Consider the following 24,976-nt stretch of genomic DNA (forward strand, 5'->3'; position numbering starts at 1 on the left):
AAAAGTCTTTGCCTCCAGTGCCTTGCTCCAATCTGCAGTCATAGGGGAGGATTCCCATCCCCTGGGGCCCTCTATGCAGATGTATCAGGTGCTCACTCACAGTAAGACCTGCAATGCTGGATAGTCCATCCTGGGCAATCACATGTTGTCCTCACAGCATCCCTCATTCAGTCCTCCTGTCTTGACCCTGGCAACCCTTGACCTGCAGCTGCACATTTCTAGGGTAAAAGAACACTTCTGATCATGGTCCATTGATACTAGAGATTGTATAGTCTAAGCAAGTATTATTCAATTATTGTCCTCCAAACTTGCCTACACTTACCCACCAACTTGAATATATCCTTCTTTTTTTTTTTTTTTTTTTTTTTTTTTTTGCCCATGGCAGCCTTGGAAGACTCTTTATGAAGAGTTTAATAGACAGTAGACTGGGGTTAACATTTTAATGCCTAATATTTATTTCCCTCCACCTTAAGTTTAGGATGACCAAGTTTTTAGAAAGAACTCTTTGTCTTTATCTCCTGTAGAACAGTGTGGAAATGTTTCAGTGCTAATCTGGTGAGTGGAATGGTGAGAGTGGGTGCTGGGCATCCTTCAAGGATGGCTAAGGGATTCCTTATTATGCAGCAAACAACTAAAGTATAGTTTAAGAGTGCAAGCTCTTTCAATATATCTTGGGCACATATTTCTCTGGTATTGAAACTGATATTAGCTATGTCAAGGATATGATGTGAGATTAAGTGCATTTGTGTGAAGGGCATGATAAGCAAAGTTTAGTTTCCAGGCATAAGCAGTCAAGCAAGAGGCATAAAATAATGTTACTTAAGCCACAGACCAGGCTTAGCTATCTCTTTTGAGTGTGTATGCATATTCATACTTTGAAAAGTCCCAGGATGTGCTGTTACTTTACTGGGAAACCAGAAATGCCAATCCTAATTCTAGAGGATAAGACACTGCTGCAGGGCTGCTGGCCTCAGAGAATAGTGTGACCTAGGAGATAGCAAGGGAAGTGCCTAGGGGGTTGCTGTCTCACCAGGCCCTCCTTTGCAGAGGAATGTTTGACCTGATAACTCCATCACTGCTACAATTTCCAGCACTGTTAATACCAAGGAACTTGTGTTTGGGGCTGGAGTGGAGAGGGAGGAAGGTACACAGCAGGCTGAGTGTGCTGATCTTTTCACACACGCTCTACTTTCTCTTCCTTTCTGTGGCTGCAGTCAGGTTTGCTTGCTGTGTCTGAGCCACTGAGCTGATGGGTGCTGTCTGCCATGTGTGTCAAGGCTGCCTGGCACAGACAGCCACGTTCCCTGACTTGACGTCTCATCCTTCATCCTTCCTCACATCTCGTCAGCCTACACGGTCTGCTCCGCCAACAGCTGATAGCAAAACGACTGCAGGGAAGGCAGTGACAGCAGTAGCTGTTCAGCATTTATTTTACCTTTGGTTTTGGCTTCACATAAAATTCTGGGACTAATGAGGCCTGAGCTGCAAAGGAGCCCTGAGTTTGAGGAAGGTGGGATACTCAGAAATCTGCCCTTTCTCCTCCTACAGTACAGCAGAAGTTGAGACAGGCAGTCTCTGGTTATGACTTAATGCCTTCTTTGTTTGGATATCTGTCCATTAACACAGCAGATTGACAGGTACGTGGAGAATTGTGTGTTGTCATCAGGGTTCAGAAACTATAAATTTCTATTTCCTGCATATCAAATATAAGACCTTTTATAAATTCAGAAGCAAAGCAGGGAATTAGGCTCCTACCATCATCTGCCTTCTTGCTTCCTCCTTGTTCTCATTACCAAAGTGACTTCCCATAGCACCTGCTTCCACAGCTCAAGGCTGTGCAAGGAGAACCAAGTGGGAACAGATGGTGTCCTGCCCTCCAGGAAATTAGAATCCAGGAGAAATTTCCCAGGTAGAGACAAACTTTATTTCTATATCCTTTTCTTCTCCAATACTGGCCGTATGGCTTGTCCTGGCAGATGGGATACACAGACTTTATACCCAGTCCTACATCCTAGTCTTGTCTTGGTCATTTACTAGCTGTGCGACCTTGGGCAACTCATTTAACTCTTCTGAGTCTCTACTAACTCATTTATAAAATGAGTATAACAGCAAAGCTGGCATAGCCATAGCCAGTACTAACTGATCATGCAAAAGGATCAGAAATAGTTTGCTGCATTTATGTATGCAATAACTTAAGTTGATAATTTGCTCATGTATACTAGGACTATCCATTATAATTAAATTGAAGAACACTGTTAGAGATTAAATGATAATTATGTTTGATCAGTTTGCATAATCAGTATTGGCTATGCTTATGCTAGATTCAGCTCAAACAGAATGATTGAAGGGTAAGGTGAGATTTTTTTTCACACTGATGTTTCACAATCTTGTAACTCCATGGGCCAATTTCCATTATAGTCTCATCATATAGGTTCTCCTTTGATTTCTTCTGAGCAGAAAAATGAGCCTTCTGATGCTGTTCTTATGTTCCTGTCCTCAGCCATTTATCTAGCAGTTTCTTACAGTATTTAGATAGAATTCATGCTTCTCAAAGTCCTTTCCCTTGAGCTCCACGATACTGACTCCATTTCAGGTTGGCTTCTTCATTCCTCCATATATGAAGAAAAATGCCAACTGCCCAAAGATGTGGGGGAAAAGCAGGGATAATTCTTTGGAATGTTAAGCGTTTTTTTCCTTAGGAGTTTGAAGGTCCAGTATACTTTGAAAACATAGGGCCATTTTTGGAAGAAGACAGGGAAGATGGAATTCACAGTCTTGGCATTCTTTCACATTCCAGAAGCTGGAGCATGGTGTAGAAGGATTTCTTGATTATATCAATCATATTCTACCCTAATTGTGTTTGTCAATTGAAATATGAATTACTGTGACAAGACTGTAAGCAACTCTAAGTCACAGGATCTTTTTTCAGAAATTTATTTGCTTCAAGATGCTTAGCATAGTGTAGGGAGATTGTAAGTAGTCAGTGGATTCTTACTGAATGGAACTGAGGGAGACTTAGTGCTTTTCACTGCCTGCCTAACCTCTGGTTGCCTGACATTGGCTCATGGGAACTTGTTTATTATGTTCTGCTCCATAGATAGTAAGACAGATGTGTACAAGAAGAAGGGTGAATGAGATACCAACAGAGTTGGTTTGGGATAAATGGACCATATCTTTTTTTTGAGACCTCTCAATGCCAAGTTACTTTTAGTAATACAAGACCACCCACTTTTCACAAAGTGGTGATGTAGAATATGCTCCAAAATGTGAATTGTTTAAAAATAACGACTCATGAAAATAAAAGTGCAAACAAGAAAAATTCCTGAGATAGAGCTGATGTCTGCTGCATGGTAGCCTGGGGCCAGTCAGGAGCCTTTTCAAGAATGAATGCCTTCCTAACCAGAGCTAGAGTCACAGATAAGTAAAACTGACAGTCAGCCATGTACATGCCCAAGAAATGTACTTTGGTACTAAGATTTGAGAAGATATGCAGCTCTGCCACTGTGGATGTTATCACTTGGGAGCCAAAGAGGGTAGATAAGCAAGGGGCTGTGGGTAAAAGTAGACCAAGTATTTTAAAATGAACACACTATCTCATTACTAACTATATTGCGTCCCTCCTTAGTGAGATAAAGTCTCCTCTTTGAGCCAGGGATGGTCATGAAAATTGTAATTTCTCTTGTCCAGGTGATTTATTTATTTCATCTTTTTTCAGCTTCTCTCAGGTGATCTGGGAGAATCCTGATCACCTGGTAGAATTCACTAGAAGCAGTTGTTGTCTTCATCGTGGAGTAAATAAGCGATGTGTGTTTCGGTGGGTTTGGTAGACGATGGCAACGTCATTGACAGGTGATCCTCAGTTCCACCTCTCCTGACTGAAGCTTGCGGTACTTACTTTTCTGACACTGTGTACTCGTGCCTAAAACTACACTAGACCTCCCATGAGAGGCAAGGCAGACAAATTCTACCCTTGTATGAAAAAGAGAATGGTTATGGAGATTCATGTGAAAAGCTGAAATGTGACATGTTTATGACTAAAAATACATGCGGTCAATACCATCTCCAGGGTGGGTAAGGTTTATTCTGTAATTTCCGTAACTCAAAAGACTTGGAAATTTTTATCCTCTAAGTTTTACTTTATGGGTGTTCTACATCTGCTTATAAAATATTGACTCTTTGGGAAGTATTATTTTGGTACCAACAGACAGGTTAAAACCAGAATTCATAATTTTCTAATTAGAGACTTAAAAAACCCTTATTTATAGTAACCTAATGAAAGAACTGTGTCCCGAGGGAAGCAAGAACTTTGTGGCTTCATAGATGGGGGATATAAATGATGGTTTAGGGACTCTAAAATCCTTTTGTTGGGGTCCCTTTAGTTTGCTGGCACATCTGTGTGGTTCATTTTAGGCATTTGGCAAAACTTGGCTCCTTAGCTTAAATATTATCTTAATGTACATTAAAAAAAATTGTGTACTCCTGACTTTGGAACTTGGTTATGAGTTCCAAATTTTGATTATAAAATTTCATTCACTAAAAAAATAACATTTTAAAAATTATTCAGTTTAAAATGTTGGCCCTCATGTTTTATGAATTTTTCCAAAAGTTAAACTGTTTAACAAAAGAGTATACCTTATAATCCGATTTAGGAGGTTACTGATCTCTTATCATTTTACTGATATTATTTCCCACTATTTCTTGTGAAAATTTATTTTGAGTGCCATATTCCATCAGATCTTCACCATTTTATGTAAGCCTCTACCACACAAAAATAGTGAACTGATTCATAAATATTAAGCAATAAATTCATACATGAAAATATAAACCCTATTTCTAAAGTTAAACAATACATTCAGCCTCAAGAAATTCATGTTTCTTGGTAGACTCCATGGGTGATAGGTATTAACCCAATTGCAAGTATTTGGCTGAAAAGGCCCCCACCGAGAGGGGGGCACCCCAAGTCTTTGAGACCTTCAGATACCCATTCTGTGTTGGTTCGATTCTCCAATTTTAACCTTTCTGAGGCTGGATCTGGAGTTTTCCCATAATTCCTTGACTTTACTCCTAGACTTCTATGGTTCCTGTACTGACATTTGAGCTGTTGTATCAGCTACCTCTGAGATCCCAAAGACCAGATTTCCCATCAGCAGGTGACTGGACCTGAATTCTTTTTGTCACTTCCTGACTTGACTAAGCTTGGAGTCGGCTGTGCTCTGTGCCCTAGTTTCACTAAAACCTGCAAGAGCAGGCCCTGACCCCTTCACGGTCGCAGTATGGCACTTTCAGAAACCAGCTACGGAAAACATAGGAGGAAGGTTCTAAAGGAATTCTAGAGTGAAAATTTTGCTACAATCCATACACCTACATCTTTTCTTAGTATTTAAATTTTTGTTACTGGGTTTACTTAAAGTGAGTTACAGCTTCTTTCCTAATTTTCTTCTAGGCTTTAATTTGCGGAACAGAATGACATTCTTGCTCTTTACATTTTGGGGAAAGAATGGAATAGAGTGGTTGAATTAAGAAAAAAAAAAAAGAATCATTGTGAGATAACCCAGTGATTTGAAGGTACATGGCTTTGATTGGAATCTAGTTTGAAAGAGGATGGCCCACTAAGTAATATAGGCCAATCAAATCAGTGGACCTTTTATTAATTTGACCCATTAAAAAAAAAAAGTCTGTCAGTATCATACCTCAGGGAATATTCACACATAAAGTCAGATTTAAATGTGACTAATTAAAAGGAATTTCCAAGGGTAGCTCAGCATAATGCCAAATTAAAGTGCAAATGCAACTGAGGCACTAGAAGCACTAAGGGAACTGAAGAAAAAGCTGTGGTCAGCACCAGCAAGAGCCTTGGGGAACAGGCCTCAAGCTTGGAGATTAGAATCAAGAAAAGTTGGATGAATTTTTCTAGTCCCAAAGGTCAATGTTCTAGGAAGACAGCTTCAAGAATCAAGGAGAATCAGAAAAAAATATATTAGGAATGTTCTAGGACCTGGGTCCTGGAGGGAGCTACCTAGGGGAGCATATGCGGCAGAAGGACCTGGAAGCCACAGAGGCCAGGAAACTGGGAGAGAGGTGAAAATGTAGCCAGGGGGGAGCTCCAGATTGAAAGCTAAGAGGAATTGGATCACTTAATAACCTGTCAGGACCAGAAGAAGATAGAAATATTGTTTGGGCATCAATATTAGTATGTTGAAAAATGTAGGCTGGGTTTGGGTGAACTCTGGGTTGAATCTTGAAGGAATCTCATAGAATAGATACAGAGCATGAACTCTGTGAGTGAATTTACTATTTCTGCTCATATACATATTTTGAGTATCTATTGTGTAATCCATATTGGGAAAATACAAATCCTTCTGGGAAAATACAAATGCAAATGAAACATGACCCTTGTCCTTATATTACTCAGTATGGTTAAGGTATAATAGGCTGACACTTCATAGGCACTAACGTATTTTTTGACCGGTGTTTTTTTTTTTTTTTTGATGTCGTGGTCAAAGTGGGGTACAGGAACCAGCTCACGTGGGCATAAGAGCTGTTTGTTAGCATCTCTTTCCAACCCTATATAACGACATGTTCGAAGCTTAAAATTGATCATGATGGTAGTATTCTCATCACAGGGTGGAATTTTGGGAGATTATCTAGAGAATATGAATGGCTGTTATTTTTCCTGTGAAAAGTGAAAGCATTGTGCTTCTTTCTATCTTTATAAAAGGTTCCCTTCATAAGTGTATGCAAGCTGGGTCTTGGCCCCACCACCTCTCAGGTTAGACATTCAGGGTCATTTTATATCTACAATTTCACATACACTAATTTGCTAACTTTGAGATTAGAGGAGGAATAACCTCTGTGCTCTGTTAATGCCAATTATGTCCGAAACAGCCAGACTGAAGAGAGATAAGAGTCCCCTGATGACTGATTAAAATATGGTATCCTGAAAATTAAATGTCTAGTTTGAGTGTAGATGTAGCACAAAGATTTTGTTATCTGAATCGACTCAGATTGAATGCTAATATTGGGAAAACTCACTAGGAATAATATAACTGCTATCCTCCCCCAGTAGGAATAAAGAAAGAACTTTATACTTCTGGGACATATTAAAATCTAGAAAATTGGGATTGAAATCTTTTATGATGAGCTTTTAAGTCATAGAACTTACTAATAAGAGGGCAGAGGTCAAAATAGCAGAACTAAGGATGAAATTAAAATTTCTATGATGATACCCCCCCTTAGTCTAATGTTACCATTTGATTTGTGCTTTTCACATTATATATTTATATCTCCTAAAATTTTCATAAGAGGGCAAAAGAACTTTCTGTGGTGGGCTTATTTCATTTTGGCCTACGTTTCTGTTTCCAGGTGCCATCTAGAATTTGGATAAGGAACTATTTTTAAAGGCATAAAATTGGAAAAGATTTCAAGTGGTTAGAAAATGGTTAGTCTAATGAAATTGATCTCAGGCTTGGGAACAGGCTTTAAAGATCTAGGTTTTGTTTTAACTAATGAAATAACAACATGTGGATGATGTTGAGGAATGGAATAAAGAATCAATGAAGTTTTCATTGTGGCTCAGTGGACTAAGGAACTGGTTGTCTCTGTGAGGATGCAGGTTTAATCCCTGACCTCACTCAGTGGGTTAAGGATCTGGTGTTGCCATGAACTGTGGTGTAGGTCACAGACATGGCTCAGATCTAGCATTGCTGCGGCTGTGGTGTAGGCCGGCAGATACAGCTCCAATTCAGCCCCTAGTCTGGGAACTTCCAGATGCTGCCAGTGCAGTCCTAAAAAGCAAAAAAAAAAAAAAAAAAAAAGGTGAAAAGAAAGGCATATTTGGAATTGTCACTTGTTTAAGCTATATCATAGATGCTAAAATATAAATAGCTGTATGAAATAGTTGTATTTCTAGAAGGTTAGAAAAATATCAGATGAATTTATTAACAGTATTTTTTATTGAAATACAGTTGATTTACAATATTATATTAATTTCAGGTGTACATAGTGATTCAAAATTTTTTTATAGATTATATTCCATTTAAAGTTATTAAAACCAATGGCTACTTCCCTTTGCTGTGTGATACATCCTTGTAGCTTATTTATTTCATCTTAGTAGTTTGTCCCTTTTAGTCCCTTACCCCTACCGCGCCCCTCCTTTCTACCCTTTCCCTACTGATAATCACTAGTTTGTTCTTTATATCTGTGAGTCTGTTTGAGAGTATAGTTCACTTCTGTTCATGACCTTGAGGTTGTCTGTCCCCTTGAGATTACAGTTTTACTTAAATTATAGCCCCAGGTAGTTTTCACCCACAGGCTTTTTTAAGCTCCTTTCACTTACTGGACCCTCATTCCAGTCTCAGCTTTATGCAGTGAGACTGAGTTTGGTTTGTCACTCATAAAGCACTTCTGTTCTTTTTATTCCCTAGAATCCAAGACAGCTGGTTACTTCTGCTAATTTCTACTCCTAGAACTCTGAAGCACCAGAGATTCTTTTACGTAGTACATTTATATAATATATAAAAATTTATTGGAGTTCCCGTCGTGGAGCAGTGGTTAACGAATCCGACTAGGAACCATGAGGTTGCGGGTTCGGTCCCTGCCCTTGCTCAGTGGGTTAACGATCCGGCGTTGCCATGAGCTGTGGTGTAGGTTGCAGACGCGGCTCGGATCCCACGTTGCTGTGGCTCCGGCATAGGCCAACGGCTACAGCTCCGATTGGACCCCTAGCCTGGGAACCTCCATATGCCGCGGGAGCGGCCCAAGAAATAGCAACAACAACAACAAAAAAAGAGAAAAAAGACAAAAAAAAATTTATGTATTATGTTAACTCATCTCTATCTGTCTAGAATCTCTAGCACTTAGCTACTAGTAGAGTTCATTGCATCAAGTAGCCATGTATTAAATACTTAAAAGATTGAGGCGGATTATGTTATGACCTTAGTTACTAATTTATTATAGTAAAAATTTTAAGCTGTTATAATGTTTCTTCAAATGAATTTTTCTTTGTAAAGCACTATAATTCTGTATTTATCTAAAATTACACTGATACAATTTTATTTTCATAAATTTTATGTTGGCAATCCAAACTCCATTCTTTAGCTTCAAATGAATTAAAATGATTGTACTACATTTTGAAGATATAAGCACTGTCTGAAAGAATCGACAAAGGTACTACATAGCACACTTATGGATAAAATTTCCTTTTGGGAAAACATACAATAAAAGTAATTTTTGAAGGCAGTCACTTGATAAATTTACACTAATGTATTGTTGATCAAATTTGTGGAGACATTCTGGAAACCTCAAAAATATGGTTAACAACATCCTATTTATCTGAACGTTAAAGGAGCTGATGTCACAAAAAGAACATGATACTTGTAGAGACATGAACTTTGCGCATAGATTGCTTTTAGTGGTCTAATATTAATTTAGAGAAAATTTAATTATTAACTTTAAGCATATGGACCATTTAATACATTTTAGAAAAAATAGATTAAAAGAATTGAGGAAAGGAAGGTGGTGGGGGATAAGGTAGCTCATAATACCCTTTGACTCTCAAAAATAGTTTGGGTACATGATTTTATGTTAAGTGAATGAGTCAGTGAAAATAACATATTTATCATAGGTAATATCAGAAAAAGAGCAAGTGCTTCCAGTATAATCGCAAATAGTTAGTCAATTAGAAACTCTACATGTTAAGAGTCATGAGGACATCCCTGTGTTTAAACCAACCATGCTATCGTATTCATTTTCTGAGACTGCCGTAACAATTAACACAAATTTGATGACTTAAAAGAACAGAAGTGTATTTTCTCACAGTTCTGGAGGCCAAAAGTTGGCAGCCCTGTCTTCCCTCGGAGCCTCTGGGAGAGATTCTTTTCCTTACCTCTTTCAGCTTCTAGTGGCCATGGGCATTCCTTGACTTGTGGCTCCTCTCTCTTACAAGGATACTTGTGATGGCATTTGGTGTTTACCCAGGTAATCCAGGATAAGCCCCCTTTCCCAAGGTTCTTAATCACATCTTTGCCATATAAAGTAAGATTCACTCTTTTGTCATAGATTCTAGGAATTAGGACATTGTATTGATTTGCCAGGGCTGCCATGACACAATACCATAGGTCAGGTAACTTAACAGAGCCTTGAGGTCTCGCAGTTCTAGAGGCTAACAACCTAAGATCCAGGTGTTGGTAGGTTTGTTGTCTCCTGAGGCCTCCCTCTGCCTTGCAGACAGCCCCCTTCTCATTGTGTCCTCATGTGTTCTTCCCTCTCTGCACATGTGCCTCTGGGGTCTCTTAGTTTGTCCAAATCTCCTTTTCTTTTAAGAACATTGGTCAGCCTGACTCCCTCTAAAGGTCCCATTTTAACTTAATTTCCTCCTTAAAGATCTTATTTCCACATATAGTCACATTCTGACATACTGGGAGTTCAGGCTTCAATATAGGAATGGGGGGCACAAGTCAGCTGAACATATCTTTTGGGGGTCCCTATTCAGCCCATTACAAATGTGTAGGCTTAATTGAAGTCCTAAGAAAAAAGCTATGTATAATCTACTATGCTTTAGTAGTCAATGCAGGCAAGTGTAATGCATTTATGAGGTAGTGTTATCAATATGGTTAAAATTTCAGAGAGAACAAACTCAGTCAGGAGTTCTTGACAATTAACTAGAAAAATCACTTACACGAAATAGTCATTTCTCAATGAGGCAATATTAAATGTTAGCATATTGCAAAATCTCATGCTGATATTTATTTGCAATTACAAAAAACTTCCCCTCTCATTTATGGATTTATGGATATACTTGTGAAGATTACAATAGAAAAGAATTTACCCTTGGTTAAAGGAAAACATGTAATTTAAGTGGAAGTGTAATTTATACTATACACTGCAATTGCCTGACTTTAATGAGAAAATAAAGTAAATTCCAATATACTTTCCTGGGAATCATTCCAGCGCTCAATGATCTGTCGCTGTGGGATGCCAGGAAGTGGCTGTTCATAGAAAGATGGCCAAAATTCCATATCTAGAAACACAAGTACCTCTATCATTGATTACAAAGAAAGTGAACTAGTGTTAACTGGTTGGTAGGGGTGCTGTCAAGAGAGTCAGGGGGCATAGCAAGCTGTCCACAGCCAGAATGACCAGGGCAGAGTGCCACTCCTGCAGCAGCCATAAATGACCACCAACTGCACCTCTGACTTCTGACCCTCCTTGGGATGGGATTCAGTGCCTTGAGCGTTGGCTTCTGATCGGCCAAGCTTATATCGTGGGCTTTCTCTCCCAGCTCTTTCCAGGATAAGGATCCATGTCTCTCTTATTTCATAGTGGGAAGCAAAAACCTGATTATATTAATTTTTCCAGGGCTGCAATAACAATATACCACAGACTGGGTGGCTTAAGCAACGAAATTTATTGTCTTGCAGTTTCAGAGGGTAGAAATCTAACATTAGGGTGTCAACAGGGTTGATTCCTTCTGAGGGCTGTGACAGAAGAATCTTTTCCAGGTCTTTCCAGTTCTCTTGTAAATGGCTGGCATCTCCCTGTATCTTCACAATGTTGTCCCCCTGTACATGTCTGTGTCTAAATTTCCTTTTCTTACCAAGACAACAATCATATTGGAGTAGGGCCTACCCTATTGACTTTATTTTAATTTACATCTTTAAAGACCCTATCTCCAAATGTAGTTACATTCTGAATTACTAGGGATTCAGATGTCAACATAGTAATTTTTTTCAGCCAATAACACTGGTTTTGTTCTTTCATTGACAAAGCACAATGTGCAGGAGAAGTGACTTTCCCAGAATAAAAACTGGGGCGCTTTTATAAAGAGGAATGGATTCTGGGTAGCTAAAAATGATAAACTTCATTGTACATTTTTGGTAACCATAGTTATAGAAATTAAATCTTTCTATATTACAAGAAAATACTATATGCAGAAAACTTGAAAATCTAAAAAAAAAATCAACCACATATAATATTCAGTGTTGCTAAAGGTGCAAGAAGATGAATATGTGTTCTCTACTGGTGGGAATGCAGGCTTTTATCCACCTTGCTATCATTCTGCTTTCATACACAGCTCAAGTGGAGTTGTGCCTCTTAAATCTCTCTTCAATAAGAAATTTGCTATTCAGCTATAAGGATTGCAGTAAGCAGACCATTTCCCACTGTTATTGGCTTCAGGATTCAGTTCAGCTTTCAAGCTATGGCTCTGCTCTTTTTGGGCAGACTCCAGCCAATGAGTGAGTATGGTGGTGGTGGTGGGGGGGACTAGGGCCTGGCCATTTCTGTCCAACACTGGCCTCCTTTATTAGGCAGTCTTTGCTTTGGAGCTGCCTTTTAGTTTGTCTAAAACGTGATCAAGTCTACATGGTGATCTGAGCTTTGCTCTGCCTGATCCTTCTTTTTTATCTTTCACAGTTGCCTCTCCTGCCCAAAGCTTCTTGTACTCCTCATTTACCTGTCTGCATCCCAGGGGGGCTCAAAATACTCTCACAGACAGCACATATATTTAGTAATATTTTTATTTGTTTTCTCATCATTCTTATCTTTTATAATTCTTCGTTATTACTGTCGTGGAGCGTTTGCAAATCCTTACACTTTTCAGTAATGTACTCCCTGTGGTTTTAAGGTAGTATCACTTGTTTTCTCTTTCACTGTCTTATCCTAAATGCCATCATGGAGATTTTGTTGTATATTTTCCTGAAGTCAGTTACATTATGTTATTGGAAGTTCCCTATTTTCAAGCCTAATTTGGGGACTAGTTAATTTAGTGATTCATTTGAGGCTTAGCTAGAAAGCAGAGGAGAGAGACAGAAAGAAGCAGAAAATGGAGAGATACTCTGAGTATTCGTATAGCATGATATAAAACTGAGTGATTATTGGTGACCATAATCCGTGCTCTGAACTTAACGAGCACAAGAAGGGCTGCAGTTAGAAAGAAGAATCAAGCAGATAGAGTCAGAGTGTGAGTCTGTTCTGGTTCCCTACAAAAGGAGTAAAGACTCTGGTCCAGTCTGATGTAGGTTACCCAGTCCCAGTTCCATTCCTGAATCTCTGCTGATCTTCACGCTGGGTTTGGTGCAACCCTCTAGAAGTCTTCTAAGGAATTCCCTTGTATATATATATATATATATATATATATTTATTTATTTATTTAATATATTCATTTAAATTGGGTTGCCGTGATTTACAACTTGAAAGTTTTCACTATCACAGTATGTGAGCATTCAGAAATTCTGCATTTTGTTGCATTTTTAGGTCTTTTAACTGTTTATTCTTAGTGGCCACAAAACCTCTCTGTTTGCATTTATACATTCTGAAGCTGTAGACATGTGCTAATGCTAACATGGTCTCCTGCAACCTGTTTTCACTTATAAAATATTACTTAACAAAAATAATAACGGGAGTGAGAGAAAGAGGGCTTTTACTATAGGAATAAAGGAAATTTTTTTCTCTTCATTGAAGGATCAGATTTTGGATAAAGAATTTTGGTTATCTGAAGAGTTCACTTCCCAGTTACTTTTGGTAGGGTAAGGGTTTAGGTCTGCGGTGGGGTAGCTTCCTTAACTGAGCTCTGAATCTGTACATAGACCAGCAGAGTAATTGTCAACAGTTTGAATTATCTGAGAAGGAAAGTGGCATTATTTTATTTGGATGAGGTCCCTAGGCTACCCGGGAACATGGGTTTTTCCCTGTCATTCCCAAATGGGCCATAATATTCCACAGAGAATTCTGGAGGCAAAAAATATATAAGGATTAACATTGGTTGACATGAATGAATCCCTTCTTAAAATAATCTAGTGGTCCAAATATACTGACTAAACCTGGGTGTCTGGGGGTAAAAGTGCTTAGTTAACCTCAGATACCGCAAGAGCATCTTCTGTCCTAGGCAGTAATCCAGGACATCTTTCTTTCCCTAGCCGATATCACGCTATATTTCCTCTCCACTAAGAGATGAGCTTTGATTTTTGCCCTGCTTTTTCCAGGTGTCTCACACTCACATGCTGATCTGGAGCCTTTATGTTGATCCCTGAGGGCAGGACTCATCTTACATCTGATTTAGGGAACTGACTGGAAGTCCATGTTCTGACCATATGTCTTAGAGTCACCTTCCAAGTTCTCTTGAGATGGCTCCTCAGCATCCTGGCAGTAATGTGGTATCCTTTTAAATCTTGTCACTCTCTGCAACAAGTCATAGGGGTCCTGATTTTGTTCTCTTGATCATTTTATTGCCCGTTGGAAATGAATGAGCTCTGCCTTGTTGTCTTTTTCAGCAGTTGTTTTTAATGATTACAGACTTCCTTTCTGATCCTGGAACCTGTGAGTGGAAAATGTAAGATTTCAGAGAATACCAGCTGGTGGTGCTTTCCAAGTGTGTGTGCAGGCTGTATTTCATCTGTTAACTCAGGATGATGGTGCTCAAAAGGGCTAGAGGGATCTTCACATCATCCTAAGCCCTTTTAACAGCTGACGGAAACCAGATCATATAAGCAACAAAGAAGAGAGGGTTTTCCATCTGCAGCCTATGTAGCTCATACCCAAGACCTTTGAGATTTCTGATGTAATTATCTCTTAGTTATTATATTGAATTTGTACAGCTAATGCTGTCACTTAGACATCAATAGGAAAAAATGTGTACTTGACTAGACTCTTAAGTGTAAGGACTAAGACAAGTTAACTGCAAGCGAATCTTACTAATTCTTGATTACCTATTAATGGAAGAGAACAAGCAGTTGGCTTATTTTGGAAAAAGTGAATAATGCATCATCCTGTAATGCCAACAGCTCATACAAGCAGTGGGAAAGACTGGCGGACATGAGGCTTTGGAGATCATTTCCCATGACTTTCAGTTTTAGTTATGACCCTTTCTGATTGCATGGCCCAACCCCTCTAAGCTGGCAATAGTCACCCCTATGTGTAAGGTTTTTTTTTTCTGGAGTTAAATGTGATAATTCCTATAATTTAAAAATATTTGTAGTGTTACATTATAAATCCAAATATTTGTAAAAATCTTGAATATCGTTTGGTGCTTGATAGAGGGTATTTTATTCATAAAAGCTCCTTGAGCACCTACACTGTATGCAGGCATTTTGCTAGTGCTGGGAATGAGAGGACAAGTGAGTCAAAGTTCTTGCTTCAGGAAGGTTACAGTCTCATCAGAGAGACAGATATACAAATAGACGTTTTTAGTGCAATGTGGGGAGGGCAGTCACAGAGAGAGGCATAATAGGGAGTGTTAGCACAGAGGATAGATAAGTAGCAAGGCTGGAGATGGAGGTGGGATCAGGGAAGGCTCTAGAAATATATACCTGAGCTGAGGATAAGCCAGAAAATGATGATTGAAGATGGGATGCATACATTTTCTATACATATATATATATAGAAACATATATATATATATATATGTTTCTTTACTTTTTGTTTACTTTAATTCACATTGAATCACCAACAGTTTTCATATTTTTGGTCAATCATTGGTGGTTCCAGGACTCAATTTGTTGGTATTAGGGAAGGAGGAACCAAATTTATGGACCATTGTGCATTTATCATTGAGTATTAAAATTCATCAGATTGGTCTTTAAGAGACCAGCCACTAAAAGACTAAGAAGAAAAAAATAAGTTTAGAAAGGTATTTAAAGTGGGAAATATCAGGTGTTATGAAATTAGACATTGGGACGTATACACTGGAGGGAAAATTAAGGCAGTAAATATTACTGGTGTGTCCACATATTTTAAATCTTCCTTTCCTGAGGTGGAAGCTGCCGAGCCACAGAGCCACTACTAGGCCCACTCTCCACAGCTCGTCAGCCCTTTAGGGCCTGGAGTTGTTGAGATCAGAGATTACCTTTTAGGAAAGCCACAGCATGGCTCAGCTATTACTTATAACTAAGCATCTTCAAGCCCTGGGATACGAGAATCCGGAAGACTCAAGGCAGAGCTCTGGGAGTTGGTTAATAACAAACAGTTTCGTTGCCAGTTAAATAGATTTTTGTTGACTAACCTTGGAATTTTACCATCCTCTATAACTTTTGATAATGGGTAAATTCATTCTAACTACCAGTAGGGCATTCAGAACACAATTCATCCATAAGATAGAGTAACTCGACCACATTGTTTTCAGGCTGTGAGTTGAATTGATGGAAATCTGGAGTTTGTGCCTAAAATGCGTAAGTGCCCTTTAGTGATTGTTTCTTTATTTTCCTGTCCTGTTGTTAATGTATTTCCTGAGTATTGCATCTCTAGAATCCTCTCAATTAGCAATTTGGTTAAATAACAAATCAGGTAGCATTTATGGGATTAAGTATATAGGGCACTTTGCTGAGTAGGATTATCAGAGTTCTGAGTTTCAAGATGCTTGTGCTGTAATATCTTTCCAGGAACAAACCAGCACTTGGGCCAGGCCTTCAGGAAATCCAAACATCTTGATTAGAAAAGATGTCAGGAACAATCAGGCATCCAGTTTTGTCAAATGATGCCAAAGGCCTAGATTATTGAAAAGATTTCCTACCAGATGTTATGTAGTCTGTGGATGTATCTAGAATCAAAACTAAAAACACACCAGGGGAGTTCCCATCGTGGCTCAGTGGTTAACGAATCTGACTAGGAACCATGAGGTTGCAGGTTCGATTTCTGGCCTTGCTCAGTGGGTTGGGGATCTGGCGTTGCTGTGAGCTGTGGTGTAGGTTGCAGACGCAGCTCAGATCCCACGTTGCTGTGGCTCTGACGTAGGCCGGTGGCTACAGCTCCGATTAGACCCCTAGCCTGGGAAACTCCATATGCCACGGGAGTAGCCCAAGAAATGGCGAAAAGACAAAAACAAACGAACAAACAAAACACAGACCAGGGAATGATATGCATTACCAGTTTTCCATTTGAGTCCATTGCATGCATTTTTGTTTCTTGAGTTGGGATTAGGAAAAACTTAAGTTCTGAATCTGTGGAGATGATGAAAATTTTTTTCCCTTACGGTAACCTGTAAGACGGTCATTAATGAATGAGTGAGGGAGATTTAGATAGCATGTTGGAGGCATACTAGATGCTAGCATAAAGCTACATAGAAGTTTGGATGACTCTGCAGCGTAGACTATTTATTTGAGATTGTGCAAACTGATAAGCAGTCTTTTTATGGAAAACAAGTGGAATTATTTTTGTATTTCTAATTAAAAACAACTATTTTTGAAATATTTTAAAATAAATATTAATTTTATAATAAAGCAAAATACTTTTCAGTGTTAATAGCTACTATTTATTGAGAACTTACTAAGTGGCTGGCTCTGTACTAATTATATTTCCTGGAATAAACCCTAGGAAATAAGTACTTTTGTTTTCCTTCCTTTGAAGATTGGAAAACTGAGGCACCTAGAAGTTCGGTAATTGACTGAAGACTTCACAACTCATAAGTAGTATTGCTGGGATTTGAAGTCTGGCAGTTTATTTCCAGAGCCTGCCTTATTGACTCAGCTAGACTGTCTAGTCTAGCAGCCCTGCCCTGGGCACTTGAGGCAAATCTAAAGTAGATCAGTAAGGTCTTCAATAGAACAACTGGCCAACAATAATGGCAATAGTAGTTGGTTAATAAATACTGAAGACTTAATATGTTATAGTGATTTGACTTCTATCTCTAATTTTCAAAACCTTTGTTATGTTAATGTATTGTACGGAGGAGGCCACAATGTGGAGAGATTGGGTAATGACCAATACTACCATTCTCTCAAGTGATGGAGCCAGGAGTGATTCCTGGCTCCTCCTTGTCTTCACTCCCTGTAGTTCTCACAGTCTTTGGGGGTCCTTTGTGACTCAGGTACCCAAGAGATGTTCTGGGTGTCTCCTTTGGTCACTCTTCTCAGTCCTCCTACATCTCTTTTAGGCAGCTCTTTCTTTATTATATTTCCTCAGGGATTTGTCCTTTTTTTATTTTTATTTTTTTGGCTGCGCCCACCTCCTGCTGAAGTTTCCAGCCTAGGGATTGAATCTGTGCCACCACAGTAACCAGAGCCATTGCAGTGACAACACCAGATCCTTAGGCCACTGAGCCACTGGGCAGTTCCACAGTTTTGTTCTTAAGAACATAACTATAGTTGTTTTGGGGGTGCTGGGCTTGGATTTCTCTTGAAGATAGAACTTGATGTTCAGCTTTGGGGAGTGTGGTCAGCTGACAACCTTCAGCTGCTAATGCCTTCAGGATCCACTTCAGTTCTCTAGCCGAAGCTATCCTCTTCCTGGGTGATGACTAGCCAGTGACTGAGCACAGAGGTACTAGGACCTGGCCATTTTGGCCTGATAAACACTGTTCTACTGCTCTTCCTTTGGTTGGCAAGACTGTCAGATCTGTGTGGTCATCTGATCTTCTTTCTATCCTGTCTTGTTTCCTCTTTCTTTTATTTCTCACTAGCATTAACCCACTCTTTCTCCAATCCCAACCCTATAAACCTCTTGCTCTTCTAACTTCATCTCAGTGTCCACTTCCCAGGGGACAATTGGCTCTACAACTGAGTGATCTATCCAAGGCAGAAGAGGAGTTTAAGGTGGGTGATGTGCTCCCCATTCGTGGTAACACATTGCTTAAGGACAACAGGTTCCTGGTCACTAAGCACAGAGTGGGAAATATGAATGGAAACCTTAGGAATGTGACAGGGGAGAGAGGGAGAGAAAGGGAAGATGAGAGAGGGAGGGAGGGAGGATAAGCACATGTAGTTGCTGAGCTCAAATGAAGACTTCTGGTGGCTTTCTTGTCTATTCTATGTTTCCATAGGCCTGTCATTTAGCCCTTCTCTATTTACTCTTAAGCTATACTGTTGAGGAGTATTGTAATTCATAAGTTGAAAATAAGCACAAAGAACCCACTAAAATTACTTATTTTGCTTGTTTTATTATCATTCTATAGTCAATTTCAAGGGCTTACAAAGTGCTTCGAACAATATATTTGACACACAGTAGGGAGTTTTCAATAAATATTTGTTAAATAAATGAAAGAATTAATTAGTTAAAGTTTAAATACATTGTGCTTCTGAGCCAGTAAAAAGAATCCTCCAGCATGGCTAATTATGACAGTTGTCAATAGATAGAACATTTTCGGGCTGGATAGAAGTAAGCCTTCATTTTGTACACAAAGCCATTTATCCTAGCCAGACAGCATCCCACAGCATAGTTAACATCTGAAAGCCTGTGTAAAGAAGTGGACTCCATTCCCACCCTCCAGGGGCTTGCATTGTAAGAGGACTTCCTCTTACAAATGACAAGTCAGCTCACTGTTGCAGCTGAGGGACAAAGGATGGCTTATGAAGAGGGGAGCCCTAACACAATCTGAATGTTCATGGTCTAAGAAAGACAGCAAGCTTTCTACTTCTACCAGCCTCAAGTTGTGTAACTAACTCTTCAAATCAGAGAGCTGCCCAGATGCCCTTCCTATTTAGAAAATCTGGAGATGGCCATGCATTCTTCTAAAAATGTATAATCTGAAGGAGTTGGAGATTGTCCTGGAAAATTGGAGAACTGTCAGGGAAGCACTTTGGATTCAAGGGGCAGCAGTTATGGGACTGCAGTTTAAGGTGGGAAGGGTTGTGATTGGCTCACTTTGGAGGCCCAGATAATATCAGAGTAAAGTTCTGAGAGACAGCTGTTACCAGTGCCCCTTGTAAATTGTACTTGGTGTAGGGGTACTGATATGCAAAATTTCTCAATCTTATTTTATATTAGTGTTTTGTGGTGTAACTTGGTGACGTGGCAGAAGACATAAGTATGTCTTATCCTAGTTGGGAAAGAATTTGGACAACTATGTAATTTTGTTAAAATTGGAGCAAATTGCAGTTTGAGGAGGCCTATATAAAATGGTAGAGAACATAAAAGATAATGGTGAGTAAAATAACATGAAATAAATATTTTAATTTTATTCAGATTGAAAATCACTAATGTCATAATTTTTCCTCTATAATTAAATGAAATATTCTTGTATTTATCAGATTGTAAGATTATTTTATGCAGTTTGAATGAAAGTGAAAAGTTTCAGTGGTGAGGAAAAATAGAATGTTTCAAAGAAAAAAATTTGGATAAATAATATAAAAAAGGATATGTGAAAAATAATATAAGTGGATAGTCAATTATGACAAATATTTCATTCCAATATAATACGGCAAAGTTTCTTTAAAGGAAATTGATAAGAAAATAAATTTAAATCTGAGATGTCGATCTTTAAACACTGTAATTTTTAAAGTAACACCAACTAAATCATTTGTTACTGATATCAGAACATTCAGGTATTTGGGGAAAATAAAAATTATGTTTCTACTACATCCTGGTTATGAATTATTCAATAAGCGTGTGGGGCAATATTGTTTACAACACATTTCCTGCCAGCTTCTATTTTTCACTAATTTTTTTTTTAAACTTGAGGCAGCTCCAGAGTGTAAATGGAAACAGAAGCAGATGGCACTTCTTTGACCTTTCTAGGCCATCAGTTATTTGCAAGATATGGGGACAGACAATATGCATTAAAATTAGCCCCATTTTTTTTTAGCTGCCAAAGAGTGGACTTGGTCATAAAATCTGAGTAAAAAAACCCGAGACATCATCTAGTCCAATTCTTGTATTTAATAGGTAAGAAAATGCTTGGTTAGAGACCATCTCAAGGTCATTTAGGAAGTGCATGGGACCAGATATCAGCCACTTATTATTAGAGGTTCCTTGTCCCTATTCCCAGTATCAAGGATGTCTTTTCTATTTGGATAAATTAGAATATTTATTATATAAAATTATGAAACATTTTAAACATTCTGAAAATCAACAAGAATAATATCACTCACGAATACTTTCTCACTCTGTTCTGTCAAAACTTAAAATATCACCATATTTGCATCAGCTTTAAAAAATATATCATGATACAGTTTGTCTTCTTTTATAGATCAGAATCACTACATTCAGTTTACGTGGAAATGATAGCACATTAGCCATGGAATTTTTTGGGTAACTTTTAAAATCAATTACATAAACATGCTTAATACCCTAAAAATAATAATAAAAATGAAATGGTGTCACCAATATTAGTAACAAATAGACATCATTATTCTGCTTACTCATGATATGCATTTATTTGCAGATATTGTATTATTTTATCTAAAATCATATTTTGTTATTCTCCTAGGGTTCAACTAATTTTCTTCTAGACAAGATAATCAATCGTTGGCATTATTCTTTATGACTGAAATAATAATGTGTCATATAGGCCCCTTTTTTCTTTTGGCCAAAAGGCTGCTGATAGCTTAAACAGTTTCATTGTATGGGAAAAACCACATGCCTTATTTTTAGTGTGGACGCCACCTCCTGTTAAGCTCCTCAACTTTGGGAGCAGAACTGGTGCTAGATTTCAGTCCCTAATAGTCCTTTCAGTCGTGCACTCTTGTTTAGGTCCAACTCATAGATTTCACTGTGGCAACTATGGTGGCTGAAAAGAGAGGACTCTCAAGTCTGGTGAGTAGGTCAGATCAAGACATGGCCAATCTGAAGTGAGAAATATTGTGAAAACATTTGAATTTGAATTTGGATGGGTTTATTGAACTGAGGTTTGAGTATTGGTTATACCCAATGATGTTCTGAAAATTCACATCAAAGAGAATGAGGAACGCACACTGTGAGTGAAGGCTGGACTGCGGAGAAGCTGGGAAGCCATCCAGGTTTTCCTCCCAGAAATCAAGCCTTCCTTGGAACAGATCCTAAATTGAAATGATTAGGTTTTAAAGCACATTCCTCCTGAGAATGAAATGGACTGAAAGCTAAAGCAACTGAGATGGAAGGAGTGAGATGGAAAAGAACACAAGTCTTACCTACCTCCAATCATTTCTGCGTCATTTCCCTCCGAAGTTCCCCCCACAAGTCTTACCTACCTCCAATCATTTCTGTGTCATTTCCCTCTGAAGTTCCCCCCACAAGTCTTACCTACCTCCAGTCATTTCTGCGTCATTTCCCTCCGAAGTTCCCCCCCCAAGTCTTACCTACCTCCAGTCATTTTTGCGTCATTTCCCTCCGAAGTTCCCCCCCCAAGTCTTACCTACCTCTAGTCATTTCTGCATCATTTCCCTCCGAAGGTCCCCCCCCCAAGTCTTACCTACCTCCAATCATTTCTGCATCATTTCCCTCCGAAGTTCCCCCCCCAAGTCTTACCTACCTCCAATCATTTCTGCATCATTTCCCTCCGAAGTTCCCCCCACAGAGTACATCAAAGATGGTGACTTTGTTATCCTCACCCACAATATTCACCCATCTTACACTTCTCAACTTTTCTCAAAGCAGCTGGAGACATTTCATACTCCAGGTCATTTTTTCATGCCGCTTATTTCCTCCCCTGAAATTTCCTTCCCTTCCTCTACCTGGAAAATTTCTACTTTAGTCAAGTTTTAAGAAACACAACTCAGGAATTGGGTACTTAAAAATAAGTGCAGGAGTTCCTGTCGTGGCGCAGTGGTTGGTGAATCCGACTAGGAACCATGAGGTTGCGGGTTCGGTCCCTGGCCTTGCTCAGTGGGTTAACGATCTGGCATTGCCGTGAGCTGTGGTGTAGGTTGCAGATGCGGCTCGGATCCTGCGTTGCTGTGGCTCTGGCCTAGGCTGGCACCTACAGCTCTGATTAGACCCCTAGCCTGGGAACCTCCATATGCTGAGGGAGCAGCCCAAGAAATGGCAAAAAAAACCCCAAAAAGACCAAAAAAAAAAGTGCAAATATGGAGAGAGAAATGAAATGACATGTTTAGAGCACTCAAATTTGAATCTTAAAAGTCTAAACGCAAAAAAGTTTCTGGTACATAGTATGAATTCAGGAAATATTGGTAAGTTTTACTCATGGCAGTGCATGGTGGCAAGATGACAGTGCAAATTTTTAAGAAGAGGAAATTGGTTACCCATGGTGTCTTCAAAACTAAACTGAAGGAGTTTCTCGTTCAGGAGCTGGCTGAAGGTGGCTGCTAGGAATTGACGTCTGAGTTACACCAACCAAGACAGAAATCATTATCCTGGCCATCAGGATGCAAAATGTTCTTGGTGAGAAAGGCAGGAGGATCTGCACATTCATTTCTAAGGTTCAGAAAAGATTTGGCTTCCCTGAGGGCAGCTTTATACCAAAAAGGTGGCCACAAGAGGTCTTTGTGCTCAGGCAGACTCTCTGCATTACAGAATTCTAGGAGGCCTTGCTGTGTGGAGGAGGGCCTGCCTGCTATGGTAGGCTGTGGTTCACCATGAGAGTGGGGCCAAAACCTGTGAGGTCATGGTGCTAGGGAACTCTTCTGAGGACAGAGGACTAAATCCATGAAGGCTGTAGGTATTCGACACCACTGTGCACATGCCACGCAGACAGGGTGTGCTGGGCATCAGCATGAAGATCATGTTGCCGTGGGCCCCATGTGGTAAGACTGGCCCTAAGAAGCCCCTTACTGAGCATTGTGGAATTCAAAAATGAGATGCCACCTATCACCCCAATCTCCAAACAGAAGAATGGGAAGTTGGAGCCACCTGCCATGCCCCAGCTATAGCATAACAGAATGTCCTTGGAAGCTGGATCTGGAGTCTTGATGTTTAAAAAATTGTTTTAAAATACCCATGGCCTGATTAGACTGTACATATAGCATTCAGACTGAGGGTCATATCACCTCATGGGAGCATTATTTGATTGATTCTTAGGGCTGCCTGGCTTACAATGTTTCTTTTCTTTTCCTGAAATATCTTGGTTTCAGCTCTACCTGTGAGGCAAGGGCCAGAACACGAGGACTGAAGCAGAGGTAACCGGAAAAGTATCCTGTTAGGGTAATAAATCTGGTGACGGTGAAGGCTGATTCCTAATAGGACAACACCTTGATTAACTCACCTATGGTTCAGGGTTTTAGGTTTAGTAGAAGAATATGTTTAAGATCATTTTCTGTATTGTGCATAGAGAATGAATACAATGTCCATTATATTTTGGGATTATACTAAAAAAAAAAAACCCCACAAATACTGGTAGAAAAATGAAGTAGGTAATGTGTATGTTTGAGTCTTAATAATTTTTGCTGGACTATAAGATCTTCCACAACCTTTTTTATGCTGTTAGGTCCTTGTGTATAGTTCCATGCAGAAGCTTTTGAGATGTCATGAGTGGTGCCTTACTGAATGAGACTCATTGACCTGTGGATCAGAGATTATATGTGTACCAGGCCCTGGTATGCTTAGCTAGGCCTGGGCTCACTTGGTTGCATCTTGCTCTTAGCCCAGGGTGCAAATCATGTCCTTTTTCTCTTTAGCCCTGAGCTAAAGGTCCTGCTTCCACAGGCTGGCTCTGGGAATTGAGATGTTCCTGCCCTCTCTGACATGAAATGTTCCTGTCCTGCACCATAGTTCACTGGCAAAAGGCATGGACCATGGAGTTAAATAGACGTGGGTGGGATTCTAATTCCTTTATAGAAGCTTCATAAAGGTTCTCAACATCCCATGCGTGACTTGGAGCTAACAGTAAATCTTGATATTGTGAGCATCAAATAGGAAACTCTCAGTGTGGCGCACATAGAAGTGATTCACACCTCTTTTGCTTCTAAGATTAGGAACACTGTCCAAAGCCAGATGAGTGCTGGCTATTGGGATGGCTTACTAGGATTCTGGTTATTGTCCTCAACAGGTCAGACCTACTATTGAGTAAGCAATTTTCTTTGCAGCCTATCTTTCTTTTGTTTCTCTGTTCTCCTCTAGCCAAATTCTAACAAGGAAGGGATGGGAGGAGACAGAAATATTTCTGTCTCATAATTTGCCTTGGCCTTGGTAAGACAGAGGACATTGATGATTTTAGAACACAGTAATTAAGTAGGCAGGGTAAAAACTGCCAATAGTATCAACAAAGCAATTCATTAAGCAGAGTAGTTGCTATTGGTTAATAAGCTGACTTTAAACAAAAATTTGCCATGGGTAAGCCAAAATCTTGCGTAATTCGTCTAAAATGAGGGAGAGTTGACTTTATTGGTTAAGTGTTTCTAGA

General features: G+C 39.3%; 1 pseudogene; it reads left to right on the forward strand.

Annotated features, from left to right (window-relative positions):
- The first annotated feature begins 22,842 nt into the window (after positions 1 to 22,842).
- On the forward strand, positions 22,843 to 23,507 carry LOC125128485 (40S ribosomal protein S3-like; annotated as a pseudogene).
- The last annotated feature ends 1,469 nt before the right edge of the window (positions 23,508 to 24,976 follow it).

The sequence above is a fragment of the Phacochoerus africanus genome, chromosome 5, assembly GCF_016906955.1.
Source record: "Phacochoerus africanus isolate WHEZ1 chromosome 5, ROS_Pafr_v1, whole genome shotgun sequence".
Classification (NCBI taxonomy): domain Eukaryota; kingdom Metazoa; phylum Chordata; class Mammalia; order Artiodactyla; family Suidae; genus Phacochoerus; species Phacochoerus africanus.